General features: G+C 46.1%; 1 protein-coding gene and 1 pseudogene across 3 annotated transcripts in view; both read left to right on the forward strand.

Annotated features, from left to right (window-relative positions):
• Positions 1 to 22,383, forward strand: part of SH3RF3 (SH3 domain containing ring finger 3) — a 364,525-nt gene that overhangs the window by 159,687 nt on the left and 182,455 nt on the right. The window lies entirely within an intron of this gene.
• On the forward strand, positions 7,027 to 7,431 carry LOC113937480 (annotated as a pseudogene).

Raw genomic sequence — 22,383 nt, forward strand, 5'->3', positions numbered from 1 at the left:
ATTAAGGCCCAGTCATCAGGGGAAGTTACCTACAACAGGCCATACTTGGTCATGTGGTGCTACCCAACGTAGAAGTTTACAAGAGAGTACCAGGCAGAAATATACCCATGCATATCCGGTCAACTAATATTTGACAAGGGAGCCTTGAATACTCAGTGGGGAAAAGACAGTCCTCTTATAGATGGTGCTCAGAAAATGTTTATTCACATGTAAACAAATGAAACTAGACCCCTGCCTGACATTACTCACAAAAAATAACTCCAAATGGATTAAAGACTTAAATATAAGATCTGAACCCATAAAACTCCCAGGGGAAAATAGCGGGAAAAAGCTCCCTGAATGGGCCTCGATAGATGTTTTGGATATGAGACCTAAAGCACAAGCAACAAAATCAAACATAAACAAGTGGGACTATATTAAACTAAAAAGCTTCTGCACAACAACAAAACCATAACAAAGTGAAAAGACAACCTGTGGAATGGGAGAAAAATATTTGCAAATCATATCTGGTGAGTTAATATCCAAAATATATAGAGAACTCATATGACTCAATACCAAAGTTATAATAATCCCGTTAAATGGGCAAAGGATCTAAATAGACATTTTTCCAAAGAAGACACACAGATGGCCAGCAGGTATGTGAAAAGATGCTCAACATCCCTCATCATCAGAGAAATGTAAAAACCACAATGAGATATCACCTCACACCTGTCAGAATGGCTGTTATCAGTAAGATAAGAAATAAGTGTTGGTGAGGATGTGAAGAAAGGGGAACCCTTGTGCACTCTTGGTGGGAATGTAAATTGGTTCAGCCATTGTGGAAAATAGTACAGAGGTTCCTCAAAAAATTAACAGTAGAATTACCAGATGATCCAGCAATTCCACTTCAGGATATTTATTCAAAGGAAACGGAAAAAAAAAAACAAAACAAAACACCAAAGGAAATGTAAACACTAATTCAAAAGATACATGCACCTCCATGTTCATTGCAACATTATTTACAATAGCAGATATGGAACCAACTTGTGTCCATTGATGGATAAATGGATAAAGAAGATGTATGTGTGTTTATATGTACATACATATGTTATATGTTATATATGCATATAATGTATAGACACACAATGGAATACTATTCACCCATGAAAAAGAAGGAAATCCTGCCATTTGCAATAACATGGATGGACCTTGAGAGCATTATGCTAAGTGAGGTAAGTCAGACAGAGAAAGACAAATACCAATGATCTACCAAATACCAATGAAATCTAAAAACAACAATAAACCAAACTTGTGGAAAAAGAGATCAGATTTGTGGTACCTGAGGTGGGGTAGGGGTGGTGGAGTCAGGTGAAGGTAGTCAAAAGGTAGAATCTTCCAGTTATGAGATAAATGAGTCCTGAAGATGTACGGTACGGCCATGAGGACAGTGCTCACACTGCTGTGTGGTACACAGGAAAATCGTTAAGAGAAGAAATCCTGAGTTCAAGTTGTGAGGGAAAAAAAGCATTTTTTCTTCTTTTTCTATCTCGATGAGGTGATGGATGTTAACTAAACTTACTGTGGCAATCATTTTACAGTGCGTGTGAGGCTAACCACTATACACCTTACACTTACACAGTGCTGGATGTCAGTTGTATCTCAGTAAAATTGAAAGGAAGAAAAGAAGGCCCCTGGGTGCCAGGGAGCACAGCCAGCCCTGTGGGGGGCTAGCTGGAGGGTGAGCATGGCTGCAGGGGGGCTGTGGCCTGAGAAGGCCCTCAGGAAAGCACAGAGGCCGTGTCAGCAAGGCCGTGGGGAGGGTCCCAAAGGAGAGGTGGGGTCTGGGCTGAAAGAAGAGCAGAGGAGGCCCGAGCAGACAGAGGTGGTCTGGACTGGGCGTGGGGGCCTTGGGGCACGAGTGGGGAAGGGGGCTCCAGGGGTCACACAGGCAGACTCCCGCTTCTCCGTCCGAGTGTTTATGCTGAGCTTTGGTGGCAGGAGCCAAGAAAACGAGAAATGCACGGGATGTTTCTTAACTGCGTCATGCTTCATATTGAAAAGAAGTACCCCCCACAAACAAAAACAAAATACCTTGCCTTGTTGTCACTAAAGGCAGCAAAATCAGCTGTCGTTGTTGTTAAAAGGAAAAGAACAACCTGCTCAAAGATGGGGCTGAAACAGAGCTGTGTTTACTTAGGACCTAACCTTCCCCACCCTCCACTGCGTCACTAGGTGACCACAACTCTGAGTGGACAGCGCTCCTGGGCCCGGGAGGCCTGGGTCGGACTGCCCGGGAACGCCAGGCCCCTCCAGCCCTGCAGCTGGGCAGGGTGACCAAGGCCATGGCTCCCTTGCTGTGGCACTCCCAGACCCGGAGCCGACAGGCCGTTTGGGCCAGAAAGGGCCTCGCAGCTGCTTGGCGCAGGAGTCCTCCCTGTTGTCCCCGGCAGCAGGGCAGCATGCGTCCGCGTTCTCTTGCTTGCTCTGGTTTAAGGCAGGGGAGGCTGCAGGCCCTGCCCCAAAGCCGGTCCTGCTGTTGTGTGTTTCTGTGACGATACCCCGGGGGCGCTGTGCAAGCAGACGTGCTGCATCCGAAGCTGAGGCCAGACTGTTCGTGCGGGCCTCCCCGCGGACAGCTTGCTGTCTGGCGCGGAGCTGGGAAGGCAGGAAGGGAGCTGCTGCAAGGGAGCCCGCAAGCACAGACGGCCAGGATGAGGCTGGCGGCCACTTGGGTAGAACGGATGGGGATCCCCGGCAAGGTGCTCCGGGCTGTGCAGGTGGACTTTTGGTGGCACTCCTTGGCTCCACCCGCTATTACAGCTGGTCTGGGCTGAAGGCGGACAAGACCGGAAAGCCCCGGCAGGCCTTCCTGACATGGCCCATTTGGCCGCGGGGTTTTGTCAAGTCCACAGAGGCTGTCATTCTCCATTTCTAACTGTGCAGTGTGCAGCCACAGCTGGAAGGAAGGACACGTGCGGTCCAGGCGGTGCCCCAGAGAAGCCACTTGCTGGAAGCGGTCTCAGAGGCCGGGGTGCCCAGAGCTGTAACTGAGAACAAGTGTGAGACAGAATGGAAGGAAGCCCACATGGAGCTCCTTCTCGTGCCTGTCACTTCTCTGAGTGTGGCCCTTGTGAACTGCCTCCCCTCATTCGTGGGCAGGGTATTTATTGGGCTGTCACTGATCCAGGCATTCCAGAGTTAATTGTGACTTCAGGAGTGGCTCTGATGGGCTCATCTCAGCCACAGTGGGACGTGTGAGGGGTATTGTCCTTCCTTGTGCGATGCCCGACTCATCTAACATCATCAGGAAGCAGGTATCACATCATCTATATATTGCTTACAGAGAAAAGCTGTGCTTGGCAGGATGCATTAAAGGAAGGTGTGGACCATCTCTCAGAAGAGATGCAGAGTCAGCAGAGTGCAGTACCTGAGCAGTGTCAGGATGGGGGCCAGGGCAAGGGACGTAGGGACGGTATCCCTGCACACAGCCTTGCAGCCACCTTGCGGTACTGCTCGGACTCCTGTGCTGCCCAGTCCCTCACAGGACTGTCTGTCCTGCCTTGAGAAGCCTGTGCTCCCATGGCACTTACCAGAGCCCTGTGACTCTTCCCTTGCTGGGCTTTGTGGACAGGTTGCACGCACAGCGAAAGGTGTGAGGACAGAGCTGAATGAAGTTAGTTTCAGGAAAAATGTTTTTAGAGAGGCTGGCAGGAAACAGTTTTTCATGGGGGTCCCCTCCCTGTCATCAAGTGCCTTCATACTCAAGGTGGCAAGATGAAGGGACCACTCTTGCTGTCCAGACCCCGTCCGTAGCACCCTGGTGACATGATGCATCATGAGAGATGCAGATGTTGATATGCATGGAGATACATTTCTCCAGCTAAGGTTCAGTGCCCTGTCCCCCCCCCCCCGCCCCCACAACTGGGTCCAGGATATTTGTAGTGGGAAGAACTCATTGCGATGATGCACTGTGGTTTTGGGGGCCATTAGATGCCTCTGTCTCCCATGGCCTGTGGAGGGAGGAGGGCAAGTCCCCTCTGTCTGTGCATGTTTGACCTGCCCTGTGCACATGTTCTCTGACCACCTGGTATGGTAGCTGGTGGCATTCTCCAAGCTGGAGGAAGCTACAAGCATTGATGGTGGCCCACTGTAACTTCAGTACTCAGAATGACTTTATTTACCAGTCAGTGGATTCCAAGCACACTCAGTGACCTAGGACATAATTTAAGACAAATCCAAGGTGACTTGGCAGGACCACATTTCTTTCTTTTTTTAAAAATTTTATTTTATGTTATGTTAGTCACCATACATTGCATCATTAGTTTTTGATGTAGCGTTCCATGGTTCGTTGTTTGCGTATAACACCCAGTGCTCCATGCAGAACGTGCCCTCCTTAATACCCATCACTGGGCTAACACATCCCCCCACCCCCCCCCTCCCCTCTAGAACCCTCAGTTTTTTTCTCAGAGTCCATAGTCTCTCATGGTTCATCTCCCCCTCCGATTTCCCCCCCTTCATTTTTGCCTTCCTACTATCTTCTTTTTTTTTTTTAACATATAATATATTATTTGTTTCAGAGGTACAGGTCTGTGATTCAACAGTCTTGCACAATTCACAGTGCTCACCATAGCACATACCCTCCCCAATGTCTATCACCCAGCCACCCCATCCCTCCCAGCCCCCACCACTCGAGCAACCCTCAGTTTGTTTCCTGAGATTAAGAGTCTCTTATGATTTGTCTCCCTCTCTGGTTTCATCTTGTTTCATTTTTTTCCTCCCTTCCCCTATGATCCTCTGTCTTATTTCTCAAATTCCTCATATCAGTGAGATCATATGATACTTGTCTTTCTCTGATTGACTTATTTCTCTTAGCATAATACCCTCTAATTCCATCCACGTCGTTGCAAATGACAAGATTTCATTCCTTTTGATGGCTGCATAATATTCCATTGTGTATATATATATATATATATATATATATATATATATACACCACATCTTCTTTATCCATTCATCTGTTGATGGACATCTTGGCTCTTTCCATAGTTTGGCTATTGTGGACATTGCTGCTATAAATATTGGGGTGCACATACCCCTTCGGATCCCTACATTTGTATCTTTGGGGTAAATACCCAGTAGTGCAATTGCTGGATCATATGGTAGCTCTATTTTCAACTTTTTGAGGTACTTCCATACTGTTTTCCAGAGTGGCTGCACCAGCTTGCATTCCCACCAACAGTGTGGGAGGGTTCCCCTTTCTCCGCATCTTCACCAACATCTGTCTTTTCCTGACTTGTTAATTTTAGCCATTCTAACTGGTGTGAGGTGGTATCTCATTGAGGTTTTGATTTGGATTTCCCTGATGCCGAGCGATGTTGAGCACTTTTTCATGTGTCTGTTGGCCATTTGGATGTCTTCTTTGCAGAAATGTCTGTTCATGTCTTCTGCCCATTTCTTGATTGGATTATTCTTTGGGTGTTGAGTTTGATAAGTTCTTTATAGATTTTGGATACTAGCCCTTTATCTGATATGTCATTTGCAAAAACCTTCTCCCATTCTGTCAGTTGTCTTTTGGTTTTGTTGACTGCTTCCTTTGCTGTGCAAAAGCTTTTTATCTTGATGAAATCCCAATAGTTCATTTTTGCCCTTCCTTCCCTTGCCTTTGGCAATGTGTCTAGGAAAAAGTTGCTGTGGCTGAGGTCAAAGAGGTTGCTGCCTGTGTTCTCCTCTAGGATTTTGATGAATTCCTGTCTCACATTTAGGTCTTTCATCCATTTTGAGTCTATTTTTATGAGGACCACATTTCTTATTGTTTGGGGACTCCTTTAGGGGATGGTTCAGGAAGGAACTTAGAAACCACAGGGCTGGGGTGCCTGGGTGGCTCAGTCGGTTGGGTGGCCGGGTCTTGATTTCTGCTCAGGCCATGATTTCAGGGTCGTGAGATGGAGCCCTGCATCAGACTCTGTGCTCAGTGCAGAGTCTGCTTGAGATTCTCCCCCTCCCTCTCCTTCTGCCTTCCCCCCTGCTCATGCATATACACACGCACTCTCTCTCTCTCAAATAAATAAATAAATCTTAAAAAAAAAACAACAGGGCTGTTTGATAGATTGGTTGATAGTATATTCACCTGGATGCCACAGCTGGTGCGTATTTTTAATAGATAGCAAGAGCACTGAAGCATAGTTCACGTGTGTGTGTGTGTGTGTGTGTGTGTGTGTGTGCATGGCATGTGCACCACACCCCCAGATGGCTTTGTGATTTGGTCAGAGAGCAATTCTTTGCTCAGTTGTTTGCTTCTAGGTATGTATGCCTTAAGTAACATAGCTAAAGGCACCCATAGTTGTTGCAATACATTTTTAGTTTATAAACGGGTGACTTTTAATGTGCATGTCTCAATTTTCTGTGTAATCAGGAGTTCTGTGTTTCTGTCTCCTAGTGGCTGGAAATAGAAAAATATTTGTGCCTGTCATTCCATTCATCAAATAATATTCACATTTGGTTTCCATTGCTGGGAGATGCTTATTTAGAAATTGAATATACTTAAGTACCTTTTCACAAATTGAACTTTTATGTAGCCAAATTGATTTAATTCTTAAATTCATGTTGTAATTTATGGCATTGGAGACATTGTATTAAGATCATTTGGGGAGCGGCACGCTCCGGGCCGGCAAGGGTGGCGGTGCGCCTGCGCCTGGGCGGGAGGGGGGACGCCGTAGCGACCCCGCCTTTCCTTTAGTTTTTCCCTTTCTCGCCCCCCACCCCGCCGAGGAGGCGGAATTCCGGAAGGCGCTTGCGCGGGGGACTTGGCGCTGAAGTGGCCGAGCTGTTGGGAGGGGCCTGAGTGGGCGCTTCTGAGGACCCAAGGTCAAGGGCATCCCCCACCCCCCAACCCTTGAATAAGAAACCGAGGCTCCCCCGAGAGGGCAGGGCCCTGTCCCGGGCGCCGTGGCCCAGACCTGGGGAGGCGCGCGTGCCCCGAGCCTGGCCCTGCCAAGCCCTTTCCGCAGGGAGGCAAATCCTGCAGAATTGTCTAAAGCCACAGGGAAAATGGTGGAAAATTCACCGTCGCCATTGCCAGAAAGAGCGATTTATGGCTTTGTTCTTTTCTTAAGCTCCCAGTTTGGCTTCATCCTGTATCTTGTGTGGGCATTTATTCCTGAATCTTGTCTGAACTCCTTAGGATTAACCTATTAGCCTCAAAAATACTAGGCGGTGGCATTGCCCGTCTACTTCCTCATTACTATAGTAATTGGTTTTGTACTCTTATTTGGAATAAACATGATGAGTACCTCTCCACTCACCTCCATTCACACAATCACAGATAACTATGCTAAAAATCAACAGCAGAAGAAATACCAAGAAGAGGCCATCCCAGCATTAAGAGATATTCCTATTAGTGAAATAAACCAAATGTTCTTCCTGGCAACTAAATAACTTTATTCCAAAAACTAAACTGTATGTAGACTAACACCGAGCATTTACTATAATTTTCTATGTAATAATTTTGACCATATTTTGACTCTCTCCCGTACCCAATATTGAAATGTAAACAAAGTAAGTTGATTCTTTTAGATTAAGTTCTATTAATATTATAAAAGTTCTTGAGTATTAGTTATTAATGAACAGAATAAATAAAATACTGCAAAAAAAAGATCATTTGGGGAGCATTCTGCCAGGCGAAGTTAGGAAAGGTATAATTTTGAGGGTCAGCAGGATGCTGCTTCTCTGCTCAGCTCTCTTCTGTGTTCCGTGCTATCACTTGGAACAGATACATTTTTATCCTAAATGCAGTGGATGGTTGAAGGATGATTTAGTACTTGATTAGGGATCAAGTCTGTGGAAATACTTTTCAGATTGATGTATCCTGGTGGTTATTGTTTTTCTTTGTTTGGCTCCACTTTGAAAACAGCACTAATTTCAAGTGATGAATGAGTCACATCGAGGCTAATCATATGGCACAATCAATGAACTTTATGAAAAGAGTGGCTTGTGCCATTCTTTATTATTATTTTTTAAAATATAGCTTTGGAGTTTTCTCATTCTTCCCTACCCACAATGACATGGTCTTCTAGTGGATGGGACACAGTCACATAGACTTTAGAGCTGATATTTTCTGTAAGTCACAGTTTTATCCAAATCCCCACCGTATGATGGTGAGTCCAGGCCAGAAGAGTCCAGCACTGTTAGTGGCTATTTGTTGAGCTGACCTGGGCATCACGGTGGCCGTCCAGCAGGGATACATCAACCAGGAGAACACTGGGGTGGGCGTTTCTTGATTTCTTTTAGCATTTTTGGCTTGCAAATATGTCAGCTATCCAGAACTGGCAGTTTGCTTAGTACAATATCAAAACCTTACAAAGAAACACAGCGTCTAATGAATGAAACATGAAAGGCCTAAGGGACAAAAATCCATCCCAGCTCAGGTTCTAAATCTTGCGGACCTTTTCTTGTGGACCAGGTGCTCATTCAAAGTCAGCTTGTTCCTCTCTATAGTAATTCTAACAAGTTCAGATCTTGGATTTTTATTATTTTTTTATTGTGGTAAAACACACATAATGTGAAATTCACGAGTTTCCCCATTTTAAGGCCTATAATTCAGTGGTATTTAGCACATCGGCAGTACTGTGCATACATCACTCCTCTCTGGTTTCAGAACCTCTCATCAGCCAAAGGGAACTCTGTGCCCATTATGCTGTTCCTGCCAGTCCGCCCTCCCTCCAGCCCCTGGCAGCTTCTCTCCTACTTTCTGTCTCTATGAATTCCACTACCCTGGGTACCTCAAATAAGTAGAGTCATGTAGTATTTGCCCTTTAGTGTCTGGCTGCTTTCACTTTGCATATTATCTTCGAGGTTCATCCATGTTACAGCACATGTTAGAATTTCGTTACTTTTTAGGGCTGATATTCCATTGTGCGTATACACGTTTTGTGTGTCCATTCATCCCCTGGTAGACATTCGGGCTGCTCCCACCTTTTGGCCATTGTGAATACAGCTGCACTGAACATTCGTGTATGAGTATTGGCTTGAATACCCGTTTTGAATTCTTTGAGGTAAATACCAAGGAATAGATTACCAGGTCATATGGTAATTCTGTCTTCTGGAGGAACTGCCACACTTCCACAACAGCGCTTGGATTTTGTTTTTATCGGTAGTAAAGTGGAAGGAGAATAGGGACCAGGTGTTCCAGGTGGGCATGTTTATAGCGTTGAGAAGAGGCAGAAGGCACGAGCCCAACTCAGGCCCATACCCCAGTCAGGGAGATGTGCGTCCTGCGTTCCTTGGCCTCCTCTGTGTGCACGGACTGGGTTCTGAGGAGTTAAGAGGGACCTGGAAATGGGCTAGGGAACTTGTTTGTGCCAACGTCCTCAATGCTGGTATGGTTTCAGGATCCACCTTCCTCTTGATGATGCCCGGGCCCTATCCCTAATTGAGTGCACATCTGGAGGGCAGGGCCTGGCATCTGCTTCCTGCCACATTTCTTGTTAATACAGTTGACCGTGGTGCACAGCCAGGGATGAGAGCCATGGCTGTAGTGTCAGGTTTTAATGTGTCCACAAGAGACGCCGAACAAGACAAAGCCAAGCAAAGGCTCACATCTGAGTGCTTGCTGTGTGCCACCCCGATGAGTAGTGTATCGGGTGGTCCTCACAGTAGCCTGATGAGCTGAGTGTCACTGTTATCACCCTTTTGCCGAAGAGAAAGCAGAAGCCCAGAGAGGCTATGTACTTAGCCGTGAGTTGAAGACCCGGGGTCCAGCTGATGCTAGGGCTCACTGCACTAGCTCCCGCTGTCTCTCAAGTGTACCAGCCACAGGAGAGGTGTGACGGAAATATTCTGGAGTTTAGTGGACAGAGATTGATCGTCCTGGCTCGAAGAAGGGACACCTTTCTCCAGGTGGTGGGGTTTGCCTTAAGGCCTGAAAGCTGCTTGGAATTTATTTGTGGAGATGGAGAGTTTGCCACTCCACACTGAGGTGGCAGGTGAGCTTGGCATCCTGGGTGCATTTGGGGAAGAGCAAGTGATGTGGGTTTAACTAGAGCAAAGGGGGTCTGAAGAGTGATGGGGGGAAGAAGATACTGAAAAAGGTGTGCTAGGGCCTCATGTTGGAACGTCATTTTATAGGGCATGAGAGAGACCGTGGAGGTTTTGGAGCAGGGGAGAAGGTGACTATGAAGAGTTCCAGGACCGCCGGCCCTGGGACAGCAAGGGAAGGAAGAGGCTGCAGGAAGCAGAGGGCTCCTGAGCACCTGGGCCAGTGTGGCTTTGGGGGCACCACAGTGGCAGAAGGGCTTGAGCAGTTACCAAATGTGGACTCTGAGGCAGAGGTGACACTGGGCTGTGTAGCAGGGGCCCGGGGCCAGGTGCACAGAAATGACACTGGGTCATACACATATATGTGTAAGGCAGCCTACTTAAGGAAGCAGGGCTTGGAATACAGTTTGGAAGACTTTATTTTTCCTGAACTGGTTGAACTGATGAATCCTCAATTATCCTGGAGGTTCAGGATTCCAAAGAATGGATCTTTTGGAGAGGCAAATCCCATGATCTTACAGAAATGATAATAATAATGCTTTGGTGTAGCCAGGCGAGCAGTGAAGATGGGGGACAGGATCCCACTGGGAAAGCGGGTCAGCCCTAAATGGCCTGGCCTCTGCATTTACCTCCCTGCAGGGAGGAATTTCTCCACCACCGTATGAATAAAACTATTAGCTTATTCATCTTTACTATTCTTGCCACCTCATGAATAATGTCTCCACCTTCATTTGCATGTGTCTATCACTGTGCTTGGTCTTTAAAGGTTGTGTATAAATTTGTAAATTCGTCCTTCTTTACATGCATAAGGCAAATGCTCCATAATGAATCATTTGATGAATTTTTAAAACAGTGAATAATCTTCTTCACCAGCCAAATTCTTACTCCATAAATTCCTTTGCCAGTTTGGTTTTATTTCATGTGAGGTTTAGCTGTACTGGCATCAAATTTCTGCCCATGAATAGGAAAATCAGACTACCAGTATATTAGGCAAGCCCACCATAGACCTGTCTGTGTTGGTAGGAGGTGGAGCATACACGGGCAAGTCACAGCGCCATTCTGTGTGACTGTTATTTTCAGTTAAGTCCCAAGTTTTAGAACTGCCAGCACCCATTCCAGAGCTGTGCTGTCCAGTTAGGTAGCCGCTAACCACACTTGGCGATGGCTGCCATATTGGACGGCGCAAACACAGAGGGTATCTGCTGACGCAGAAAGGTCCGTTGAAGTGACACTGCTCCAGATTAATAAAGAAAAATGCCATAGATTTTACTGGACTGAGTGTCATTGGCAAAATGTTTTGTTTTATGATTCATTCTTTGGGGTCCCTGTTCTCATATGTGAACCCACAGTGTGTCAGAGGGCTGTCACTGTCTCCATAATAAGGCAGAGTTGTCCAATGGGAAAAGCCCAGCAATTTAAAAGGCCCCTGGGTCCAGCCCCAACTTTGGGATGTTAACTGAGTAATATGAAACAAGGTCAATTCTTTGTCCTTTGAGTCTTACAATTCTCTTAGTGATTAAAAGCAAAGCAAAATAAACGCCTATCTCAGTAGGATAGTTGGAGGAAGTCGATAGCTTATATCTGTAGAATACCCCTACTTATGCTAAGAGGCAGCAAGAAAGTATCTGGGCATGAAAATATAAATTTGCCAAACAACAGTCAGGTTTTGCTGTGAGCAGAGAGGACTGGGAGTGTGTATCTTACAGACGTCAGAAACTGTAAAACCGGAGGACATGCTTGCCAGGTCATGGTCTGCACGGGCCTCCTGTCTTAGTTGCCACTGTCCCATCCAGACCCCATCTGTGTGCTCTTGTCTGACCCTTGTGACCTTTGACAGGGTGGGAGAGCTAAGAGCTGTTGAGTGCATTAGCACAGATGAGCCTCTGTTGGTACGGACAGCCAAGTGCAGCACACCCATCCTGGAAGGCCATTCACTTACTGTTTCATGTCAGGACTTGATCTAAGTACCAAGCCACCAGCACATTACCTATTAACCAGCGCGGGGAGGTCTCTGCTCCCATGTCACACTAGCGAAGGGGAAACCTTTCGCGGTGTGCTTGAAGGTTTTTTGGTCTATATGCGATTTCATGCAAATATGTCTATTTTTTGGCCTACATTGCAAGGATTTTTATTTTTTAAAAATTTTTATTTATTTTTATTTTTTAAAGATTTTATTTATTTATTTGTCAGAGAGAGTGTGCACAAACAGGGGAAGTGGCAGGCAGAGGGAGAGGCAGTCTCCCCGCTGAGCAGGGGGGCCCAATGCGGAGCTCAATCCCAGGACCCTGAGATCATGACTCGAGCCGAAGGCAGACATTTAACCAACTGAGCCACCCAGGTGTCCCTGCAAGGATTTTTAATACTTAGAGATTTGATGTGGTTAAAAAATATTTTTCCAGCATGCGGTTCTAAAGCAGGAAAAAAAAATGAAGTCTTCAAAGGAGAGAGAGGGCAAGATGGAGCTTTAGGAGGTATCCAGAGCTGGTTTTGTTGAACTCGAGGGCTTGGAGAAGGGTCCACTGACATCCTGGTTCTTGGTCTTCATTCCTTGCAGCAAATGTGCACAGCTCTAAGTTGGTGGTTGGGGTGCGTGGGTGCGAGAAGGATGGGGATGGGAGGGGTGAAGCTCACACTTTTCTTTCTGGATTCAGAACTGAGCCTGGCACTGTCTCATGAGAAATGTGATGATGGCTGGCTCTGTGCCTCCAGCTGGTGGAGAGGGCTCAGTGCACTTGGTGTTTCTCCTTCAGATGCTGGCCTCCTGTCTGTCACAGGTGAGCAACCAACAGGTGTTGATGTCACTGATCATTGCTACGCAGGTGGTCTTTAGCAACACAGCCCTTGGCATGGAGAGAACTTGTCTCTTATCTTAGAGATTCCCTCTGCTTTTTTTAAAAAATCAACTTTGTTGTTTAAAATCAATTTTATTTTATAGAGCAGTTTTAGGTTCACAGCAAAATTGAAAGGAAGGTATAGAGATTTCCTGTATAACTCCTGCCCCACTACACGCACAGCCTCCCTGACTATCAGCATCTCCCACCAGAAAGGCACACTTCTTACAATTGCATTGACACCTCACTATCACCCAGAGTCCATGGTTTACATCAGGGGTCACTCTTGGTGTTATATATCCTATGGGTTTGGACAAATGTATAATGACATGTCCCCATCATTGTAATATCATATAAAATAATTTCACTGCTCTAAAAATCCTCATGTGATTCTCCCCCCATCCCACAACTCCTGGAAACCACTGATTTTTTCCTGTCTCCATATTTTCCCTCTTCCAGAATGTCCCATAGTTGGACTCATATTGTTTGTAGCCTTTTTCATATTGGCTTCCTTCACTTAGCAGTATGCATTTATGGTTCCTTCCTCGTATTTTTGTGGCTCTATGGCTCACTTCTTTTTTTTTTTTTTATATGGCTCACTTCTTTTTAGGACTGGATAATATTCCGTTGTCTGGATATTTATTTATCTGTTCACCTACTGAAGGTGCTTCCAAATGTTGGCAGTTATGAATAAAGCTGCTGTAAATATCGGTGCGCAAGTTTTGGGTGGCTGTAAGTGTTTATCCTCTGTTTTTATGGTGGTGGGTTCCTGTGACCACAGGGGCACCTCCCATTTAGGTGTGCTTTCTGACGAGGTGAGCTCCTGACGAGGCATAGCATTTCTTGTTCACTAGCAGATGGCGGTCCTGTGTCAGGTTGTGTCCGTGGTCAGCACCATTGATCCTGACCCTGCTCCCAGCCCCGGGGAGTTAATTCCAGGGAAGAAGGGGCAGAGGGAGGAGAGTCCTCCTCTCTCTCTCTCTCTCTCTCTCTTCACCTGTTGGACCTCTGTGAGGAAGCTGACTGATTCAGCCCTAGGGAAGGCACCCCAACCCCACCCCCCCTGACTTCCCCAGCTAACTGGGTCAGGACATGGCATGGCATGGTTTGGCAAGTGGCTAGCAGTAAGGATTCAGTTTGGGTCCAGTTTCTGCGAGGATTTGCCCCTCTGTTCTGATATTTTTCCTAAGGTACAAGACGGTTAGAAAGTCCTCATTGGTTTCCGTTAGTTCTTGTCCCTGGGAAAAGAGAACTGACCCATGTTTAAATGACTTCGGTTGCATAGTATTAGTTACCTTTATTTTTATACCATGGTATTCAAATAAGAGGGATGGGCTGCCTTTTGAGAAGAAACCTTTTAACAGCATGCACTCTGCTTATGCCTGCCTGCATGGTGTCCTGGTGCTAACTGGACCATTTGTGCTGGGACTTAAGGATCTCATCTGTCTGGGGTTTAGATTTCTCAGGGAGGCAAATAACTGGAGTTTGAGTCAAGAGGAAAGAGCAGGGTGACCAGCAATGTCTCACTCAGCTTGAGAACTGGGCAGCTTTGCTCCTTTACTGACCAAAGGCACAATGTGGGCAAGGGGCAGACTTGCATTTGATCGGAAGGCAGATATTGCAAAGTGGAGTGGACCGAGGCTGCTGGCAACCCTTACTGTCCCTCTGTATCACTAAACCATGAGCAGGCTGAATTTCGGTATGTAAAAAAGCTCGTTTTACACGGAAAAACCATTCTAGTGATACCGAGAGTGAGAGCTGAAATCCTTGCCTAATTTCAGATTAAGCAAAACATAAGCATTTGGCAAATGCCAAGATTGTAAAGTTGTGCAAGCAGAAGAATCACTTTGAAATTCGAAGCGCAGCCCCAGATGTTTGGGAGTATTTCCATTCGGCTGTTCCCCCTAGCGTGACTGGCTGCATACCTCCCAGACACTGAAACCCCATTGCCGAATGTTCAGTCTTTGCGTTTACTGCACATGCCATCTATGAAGAAGGAATACCACTGAGTGCCAGTTGATTAAGAGAGAATTGTGTAAGGGGGGGGAGCAAGGCAAGATTGCTCTCAAAATACTCATTTATCAGTGATTGAATCACAGTGCTTTTGAACTTCTCTATTTTGGAATTTGTGGGATAAAAGATGTCAGACCATTGGAGCTTGCTCCGGTGGGGTGTATTGGTTCAAAGTCAGGTTGCCTATGTCCAGATTCAGATGAGAGTTATATGCGTGGCAATGTTCAGGGGCAGCATGAAGCGAAAACAGTCCACTGAAACTGTTCTGGTCAGGAGCCGGTGCTGCCTGGGGAGCTGCCAGGGGGAGTCCAGAGGGTGGCCCTTCTGCGCGCCACCATCTGATCTCAAGACAGAGTAGAAGAGGTAAGCCCCCACTAGCCTGGCCTGAGGCCACCCCTCTCTCCAAGGCAGAGAGTGGCCTTAGAAGAAAAAGGGAGGATTCTGGAATCAAACCCAACTGGAATCACTTGCCTCCTGACAGTAGAGCCAAGTGGATTAAATATGCAATGAAATTTTATTTCAGAACTTCTCTGAGAACATCCTTATTTAAAGCCTCTGTTCCAGAACAGATCAAAAGCACTCATCTGGCTGGGGTAAAAGCCTGGAGAGTGACCTGTGTGTTCTCTGAACAGCACCAGGCCGGTCCTGTCCACCCTGCCCAGTACAGCAGCTGCGGGCAGGGTGACCACCCGCCGCTGTCTGCGGGTCAGGAGCTCCCCCCAACCCTGCCTGAGGCTGTGTCTTGCTTTCTTCACCCGTACCTCCCTCTTGGTTGTCACCCTACAGATGTTAGATTGACAGCAGTACGGTTTTGCAAGGTCCAAGGGTTAGGCGTGTTGCATTATTTGGAATTGAGAAAGAATTGGTCCCCATGGCATCCTGATATAACCTCTACATTTATTTCTCCTTCTCCTGCGCCAGGGAAGGCAGTGGCTGGAAAGAGACAAATGGTCCTCGCTGTGTCTGCCTGCAGGCCCAGCAGAGACCCATAGAACACGAAGTGCTTTCCTTTAAATATCCTGGGCCCACTGCTTGCATTTACAAGGACTTTGCTTTTGCTCTCTTGTAGCTTATTTGTCAGAAAAATGCAAGTTAGTATGGATACGCATTTCCCCTGCCCAAATAGAAGGGGTCCACATGGCAAAAAGCAACCCCGTGGGGCTTGTTCCAGAGCAGAAAGTTCTCCCCCACCCCCATCTTTTTTTATTGTCCCTGGTGTTTTTAAGCATTAGCTTTATCCCGCTCCCCTCCTTTTAAAATGTGCTGACTGGGGGAAGCCTGGCCAGAGCCAAATAAGTGTGGCTGGCTTGCTCCTGGGACTGGCCTGCTCCCCTGTCCCAGATATTACGGCCATATCTTTCCTCCCTTGGTCCACCTTGGAGGCATTTCTGTCCCCTTGGAGGACAGAGGGCTAATCATCATCTTGGTCCCTTTTCCCTGCATTTAGGATTTAAAAATCTCCCCTGATGGTATATAAAGTGTTAGAGAGGGCAATGGCAGGTCCCAACTTGAGCAGCTTCCATTTTATTTTATTTTATTTATTTTATTTTATTTTATTATGTTCAGTTAGCCACTGTATAGTACATCATTAGTTTTTGATGTAGTGTTCAGTGATTCATTAGTTGTGTATAACACCCAGTGCTCATCACAACAGGGGCCCTCCTTAATACCCATCACCTGGTTACCCCCTTCCCCCACCCCTTCCCCTCTGAAACCTTCAGTTTGTTTCTCGGAGTCCATAGTCTCTCATGGTTCGTCTCCCTCTGTGATTTCTCCCCATTCACTTTTCCCTCCCTTCCCCTGTGGTCTTTCCTGCTATTGCTTATATCCCACACATGAGTGAAACCATATAATTGTCCTTCTCTGCTTGGCTTATTTCACTTAGCATAATCCCCTCCAGTTCCATCCATGTCGATGCAAATGGTGGGTAGTCATCCTTTCTGATGGCTGAGTAATATTCCATTGTATGTGTGAACCACATCTTCTTTATCCATTTGTCTGTTGAGAACGGCTTCCATTTTAAATCTTCAGTGGGCCTCTGCTTTGAGCCTGCCTGAAACCAAGCCCCTGGGATGGGGAAAGGATTTTTGTGCTAACTGGGATTTCAAGGGGCCAGCACCCCCCGCCCCTGGCGAGCTGGAATGAGGGGGAAAAGCAAGCGCTCTGGCTGCAGCTTCGAGTTCATAGGTGCTCTGGTCACTAAACACAGCTTCTCCACCCCACACAGTGAAATAAAATAGCCTTGGATGGTTTTTAGATGAGCTGTTTTGTGTTACCTGGCCGCACTTGACACCTGAGGTCTCCCCCTAAGTCATCCTTTGCATCTCTGCCTGTCGCTCCCTACTTTTGCTCGATGGTCAGACTCTTTCCTCTGTATTCATTTCTCCCCTCTGCCTGGCAAACTTCTACTTCTCTCTCAAAACCTCTCATGTCCCCTGCTCTGGAAGGCGTCTGACTCCCCAGGCTGTCCGGCTGTTTGCCGGCGTGCCCCTCCCTTCAGACCTTCCCCGCGGTGCTGTCTTCAGACACGCTGACCGCGCTGTGGCCCCTGCCTTCTGAGGGCAGTGATCCATCCTGCTGGCCCCTGCTCAAGTGGCTGTGGGCTGGTCCTGTGGGGCGGGGGCACACAACAACCACGAGGCTTCCTTCCTCTTCTCTGCACGGTTGCCAGTGGGCTCCTCGACTGCTCCTCGAGGCAGCACACAAGATGTCAGGTGTAACCACAGCGAGCACAAGACTATCTCTCCTGCTGGTGGAGCAATTCCAGCTGCAGGACCACATTACACACGTTCTCAGCAGGGGGTCACAGCTTTCCCTGCGTTTTCAAATCCAAGGCCAGTTTCCATGCTATAAAAAGGAGGTTATTTGACCTATCAGATCCACACTTGTTATCTGGGAGCACTTTAGTCCTATCCCAACCTAATCAGAATATCTAAACTCTCTGCTTACTAAGTCACCAGAATCAGTGATCGAGTCTAGCTCTAGCTTTAGTGCACGATATAGAGAACTATTGTGCATCTAAGACTATTGGTATTCCTCTCCTGTAAAATGTCAACACAGAGGCAAATGCTCCAGGTGAGGAAGCAGTGCCATGCAAATGAATTTATTTCTGGAGGAAAATCAAGCTCCCTAGGCACAGTGCTCAATTGGGCATGTGCAGAGAGGCAGAATGGTCCAGTTCGATGACCAGTGACCATGGACTTCAGTGCCAGACTTGGATTAAAATCCCTGCCCCATGTGACCCTATGCAGTTTTCTCAATCTTTCTGATCTGTAAAATGAAGATAATATCGCCTATCTTGCAGGGGTTTGAAAGTGAGGATTAGGATGTATGTAATGCATCTGAGACTGTTTCACAGGACCTCAAGAATGGCTGCTATTAATGAGAAGTTATAGCAATTAAGTAATGAATATTACTAAGTATAATAAAAGAAATAGTTCATGAAAGATACATGAATACAGAAGATGCTAAGGTGCACGAACACATCTCTCAAACGTTTTTCTGCTGTTCTTTGCATTCTTTGAGGTATGCAGTCAATAATGGAACTCCAACCTCACATCCTTGGATTCACTTCTAATTGGATTGTTCTCATCAAAACGCCACCCCTTCACTATCTTGCCACTTCATTTAGTAAATTGGTAAAGCAAATGTGGCATGCAAATTGCCTCTTCCTCACTCCAGAACATCGTTCATTGCCAAAGCCAGCATGGATTAGAAGCATTTGAAGTGGAAATTAGTTGAGTCAGGGCATACGGTTGTCCAATTTTGATTATCTGCCTACAGTATTTTAAAAATTAGATTATGCTTTGTTTCCATTTAACGAAGGGATATGTTATTGTTGGGGTTTTTATTAAGATAGAAATTTAACAAACACTCTTCAATGACTGGTTGGATTACAGGAGATAAGACTAATCAATAGAGGATTAAATGTTGCCTAGCCAATTTACGAGTCTTGTCTAGATAAAACCCCCCTGTGGCAGCTCAGTTCTGGTAAATATGAATGAATGCATAGCAGATGTCAACCCTGGTCCCCTGCCATGCAACTCAAGGAAAGAGATTTCTAGAGGGGAGAGGGTCTACTTCCAACTACCACTATGAATGCTGGAAGAAATGCCTGTGGGATTGGTCACATGTTGACATCAAAGATTGGCCATGAGAATCCCAGTTCTGACCAAATTCCAGCGCATTACCACAGCTTACCTACCATCCCAGTGTGCTCAGGACTTCGGGACTTTTGTGAAGAGGAACCATTTTCTGGCAGGTCCCAGCTCTGAAGATGATCAGTCCTGATAATTCAGTATTGAAACAAATACCACATTTCAAGTAATGGATGGCTCATATTTTTTTTTTAAATCATTCTGACCACTGGAAGTCAGGGTAAAGAAAGAATGACAAGGAGAGAAGGGGAGAAGGAGAGAAAGTGAGGAGAAAGAGGAGAAGGTAAAGGGTGAGGGGGGAAAGGACAGATAGGCAGACAAACAGAATACTTGGCATGGCTTCTAATAGTCTGAAATCCCCAAATAATAGCAACCCCTTCTCCCTTTTCGGCAGAACTTTGTGTATTTTGCATTTCCCGTTAAAGTCCTAAATCCAGATCCTCCTCTGTAACCTACCTAGTCTGATGGCAGCCAGAGCAGGCAGAGGCAAAGCCAAACCTGTATAGTGGCTCCCAAGGGCAGCCTTGGCCTTGAAAGGTATGGCAGGAGCCCAGGATCCTGAGCTAAGAAGTGCAAGCGCTCCTTGCTTTGGAGTTGAGCTTAAGTCAGCCAATAAAATTGTCAGTCTTGAGGAAGCGTAGCTTTCTAAATAAGGCTATAAATAATTTCACAAATGGGGCCCGTGCTGTATAATAGTGTGTGCTGATTTTTGAGAGCTACTGCAAGAATAAATTTGCTGAATGAATAAATCTGCAGTAGCCGCCAGTCGAATGTGAAAGAACAAATCCAATGCAGAAATAACCTTTTAAAAAGGATGCATTAACTAAGCACAAAGGGTACCCACATAAGTGATTTCTAATTCATTAAGGGGTAGACTGTCAGCTCATTCTTTGGTTTTTCAGTAGATAAGAATTCAAATGAGGACCCTTCTCCAGCCTGGAAATCAGCTTCTGGTGTCTGCGGATCTCACCACGTTGGGATATGGGCAGACAGCTTTATTGCCATCAATTAAAGTTCCATGCACAAATCTTGTAATGTTAAGCTGAGGCCAAGAGGTGACTTTTCCCTGGCTAGATTGGAATTTAATGAAAGTAGGAAGACATCATAAAAAAAAAAAAAAAAGGCTAAGTGTGGGATGTGGGCATGGCTGTTAAGCTGTGTTGCAGAGGGATTTTCTTGTACCACGTCAGGGTCTTTCTCATCCTACCCCTGGGACTGTTTCATTAAAATGTTATAGCACAGACAGGAGGATACTTGCAGGTCTTTTGCTGCTTCTGTTGGCCATGCTTGAGCTCCCAGAATGCACTCCGGAGAGAGGTCTTGGCTTCCGTGGCAATGCAAGGGAAGGAAAGGGGAAGTGTGTGCTTCTGAAGTGGGAAGAAGAGCCAGGGGACCATCAGGATTGGTCTGGAAGCTATCACCCCAAAGGATCTTCAGTGAGATTTAAAAAAAGATAAATTATCCACGTGTATTCTCAGTTAATGATTTGTAGCCCTCACCTCTCTCTCTGGGAAAAATACCATAAGTGGTAGTGGGCAAGCATAAAATTGAAGCCCCCCAGTGTAGTGGTGTCCAGTGAGACCTGAGTCCATGTGCTTCTGCATCAGGGACTGGTGAATCCTGGATGCCCGTGCGGTTTGCATGTGCGTCTGCCTGTGTGCTCCCAGCAGGAACCTGAGGAAGTGAGAAGTGCGACGTCTGTGCTCCCGCCCTCCTAGTAGTGGTAAAATCTGGAAGAAATAGTGGATATGAAGACATTGCTCCGAACTGTTAACATGATTGTTGTTATCTTAGGTCCCCAAATATCTCAGAGTGCTAACCTTTTAGGTTTTTTTTAAGTTTATATTTTATTTTTTAAAGGAGTTTTTAGTATAATGACCACCGCTAATTCCAGAACCTTTTTCATCACCTCAAAAAGAAACCCCATACCCAGCAACAGACGCTTCCTATTCTCTGTCCCCTCAGCCCCTGGAAACCACTAATCCACTTTCTGTCTCTATGAATTTGTCTATTCCAAACGTTTCATATAAATGGAATTGGATAATATGTGGCCTCTGTGTCTGATTTCTTTCACTCAGCGTAATGTTTTCAAAGTTCATCCTGGTTGTGACATATCTCAGCACTTCATTCTTTTACAGGCGAATAGTAATACTGCATTGTGTGGTTAGACCACATTTGTCTATCCAACCATCAGTGGGAGGACATTTGGGTTTTCATACTTTTTGATTATTGTGGATAGTTCTGCTGTGAATATTTGTGTGCAAGTTGTGTGTGGGCATACATTTTCACTGATGTAGGAATGGAATCGCTGGGTCATATGGTAGCTCACTTTAGCCTTGTTCAGAGTGGCTGCACCATTTCACATCTCCACCAGCAAAGTGAGAGTTCCAGCTTCTCCACATCCATGCCGACATTTCCTTTTGTCTGTCTTTATGGTTATAGCCATCCTTGAGGGTGTGGACTGGTTTTGATTAATCACTTAGATTTTAAACTAAGGTTTAAATAAGGTTGCAGTGACCACTTACCTTTGGAAGGAAAGCCATGTTGATGATCTGTCAACTAATATTTGTCAGGTGCTAATAAGTCCTTTGAAGATGGTATTTTAAGAAGGCCAGGTTGGTTCTTTTTGTTTTGTTTTGTTTTGTTTATTTGACAGAGAGAGACACAGCGAGAGAGGGAACACAAGCAGGGGGAGTGGGAGAGGGAGAAGCAGGCTTCCTGCTGAGCAGGGAGCCCGATGCGGGGCTCGATCCCAGGACCTGGGATCATGACCTGAGCCATGACCGACGCTTAACGACTGAGCCACCCAGGCACCCCCCCCAAGTTGGTTCTGGATCCCAGAATTCCTCACTCAGAAGCTGTTGATGCCTTCTGGTAGCAAAATAGATGAAAATTACAATGCTGCTTATGCACCAAGTGATACTAGGAGAGGATCAATGTACAGATGGGAACAGAGCCTGACACAAATCTGCTTCCAATTCCAAGGAACAGGCTTTTTCTTCCCTTAGTATGCAGTGTGCTTGAACTTCTACAGTGTCTGTGCATGCATGCCTGTTGGCACACCATCTCCTGGAAGCAACAGTGAGATGTCAATTCCCCAAACGCTCTCTTCTTCCCATTCCTAAACAGTAATGACTCATTCAGAAAAATGCAGTCCACAACCTTGGCAAGGAAATGGCTATTTTGGGACAGGCCTTTGGCTTGTGTTAAGAAACGTTTTAAGAATGTGTTTGTGGTTTTTGTGTTTTGTTTTTTCTAGAGGCTAGAAGGGAGGATGTGACGACTCTTACCAGGCCCTGGAGGTCAGTGCGGGGGTTCTTGGCCATATTTCCTCTGCAGTGCTCGGAAACAAGGCAGTCATCTTTAATTTT

This window comes from Zalophus californianus, chromosome 8 (assembly GCF_009762305.2).
Source record: "Zalophus californianus isolate mZalCal1 chromosome 8, mZalCal1.pri.v2, whole genome shotgun sequence".
NCBI classification, from domain to species: Eukaryota; Metazoa; Chordata; class Mammalia; order Carnivora; family Otariidae; genus Zalophus; species Zalophus californianus.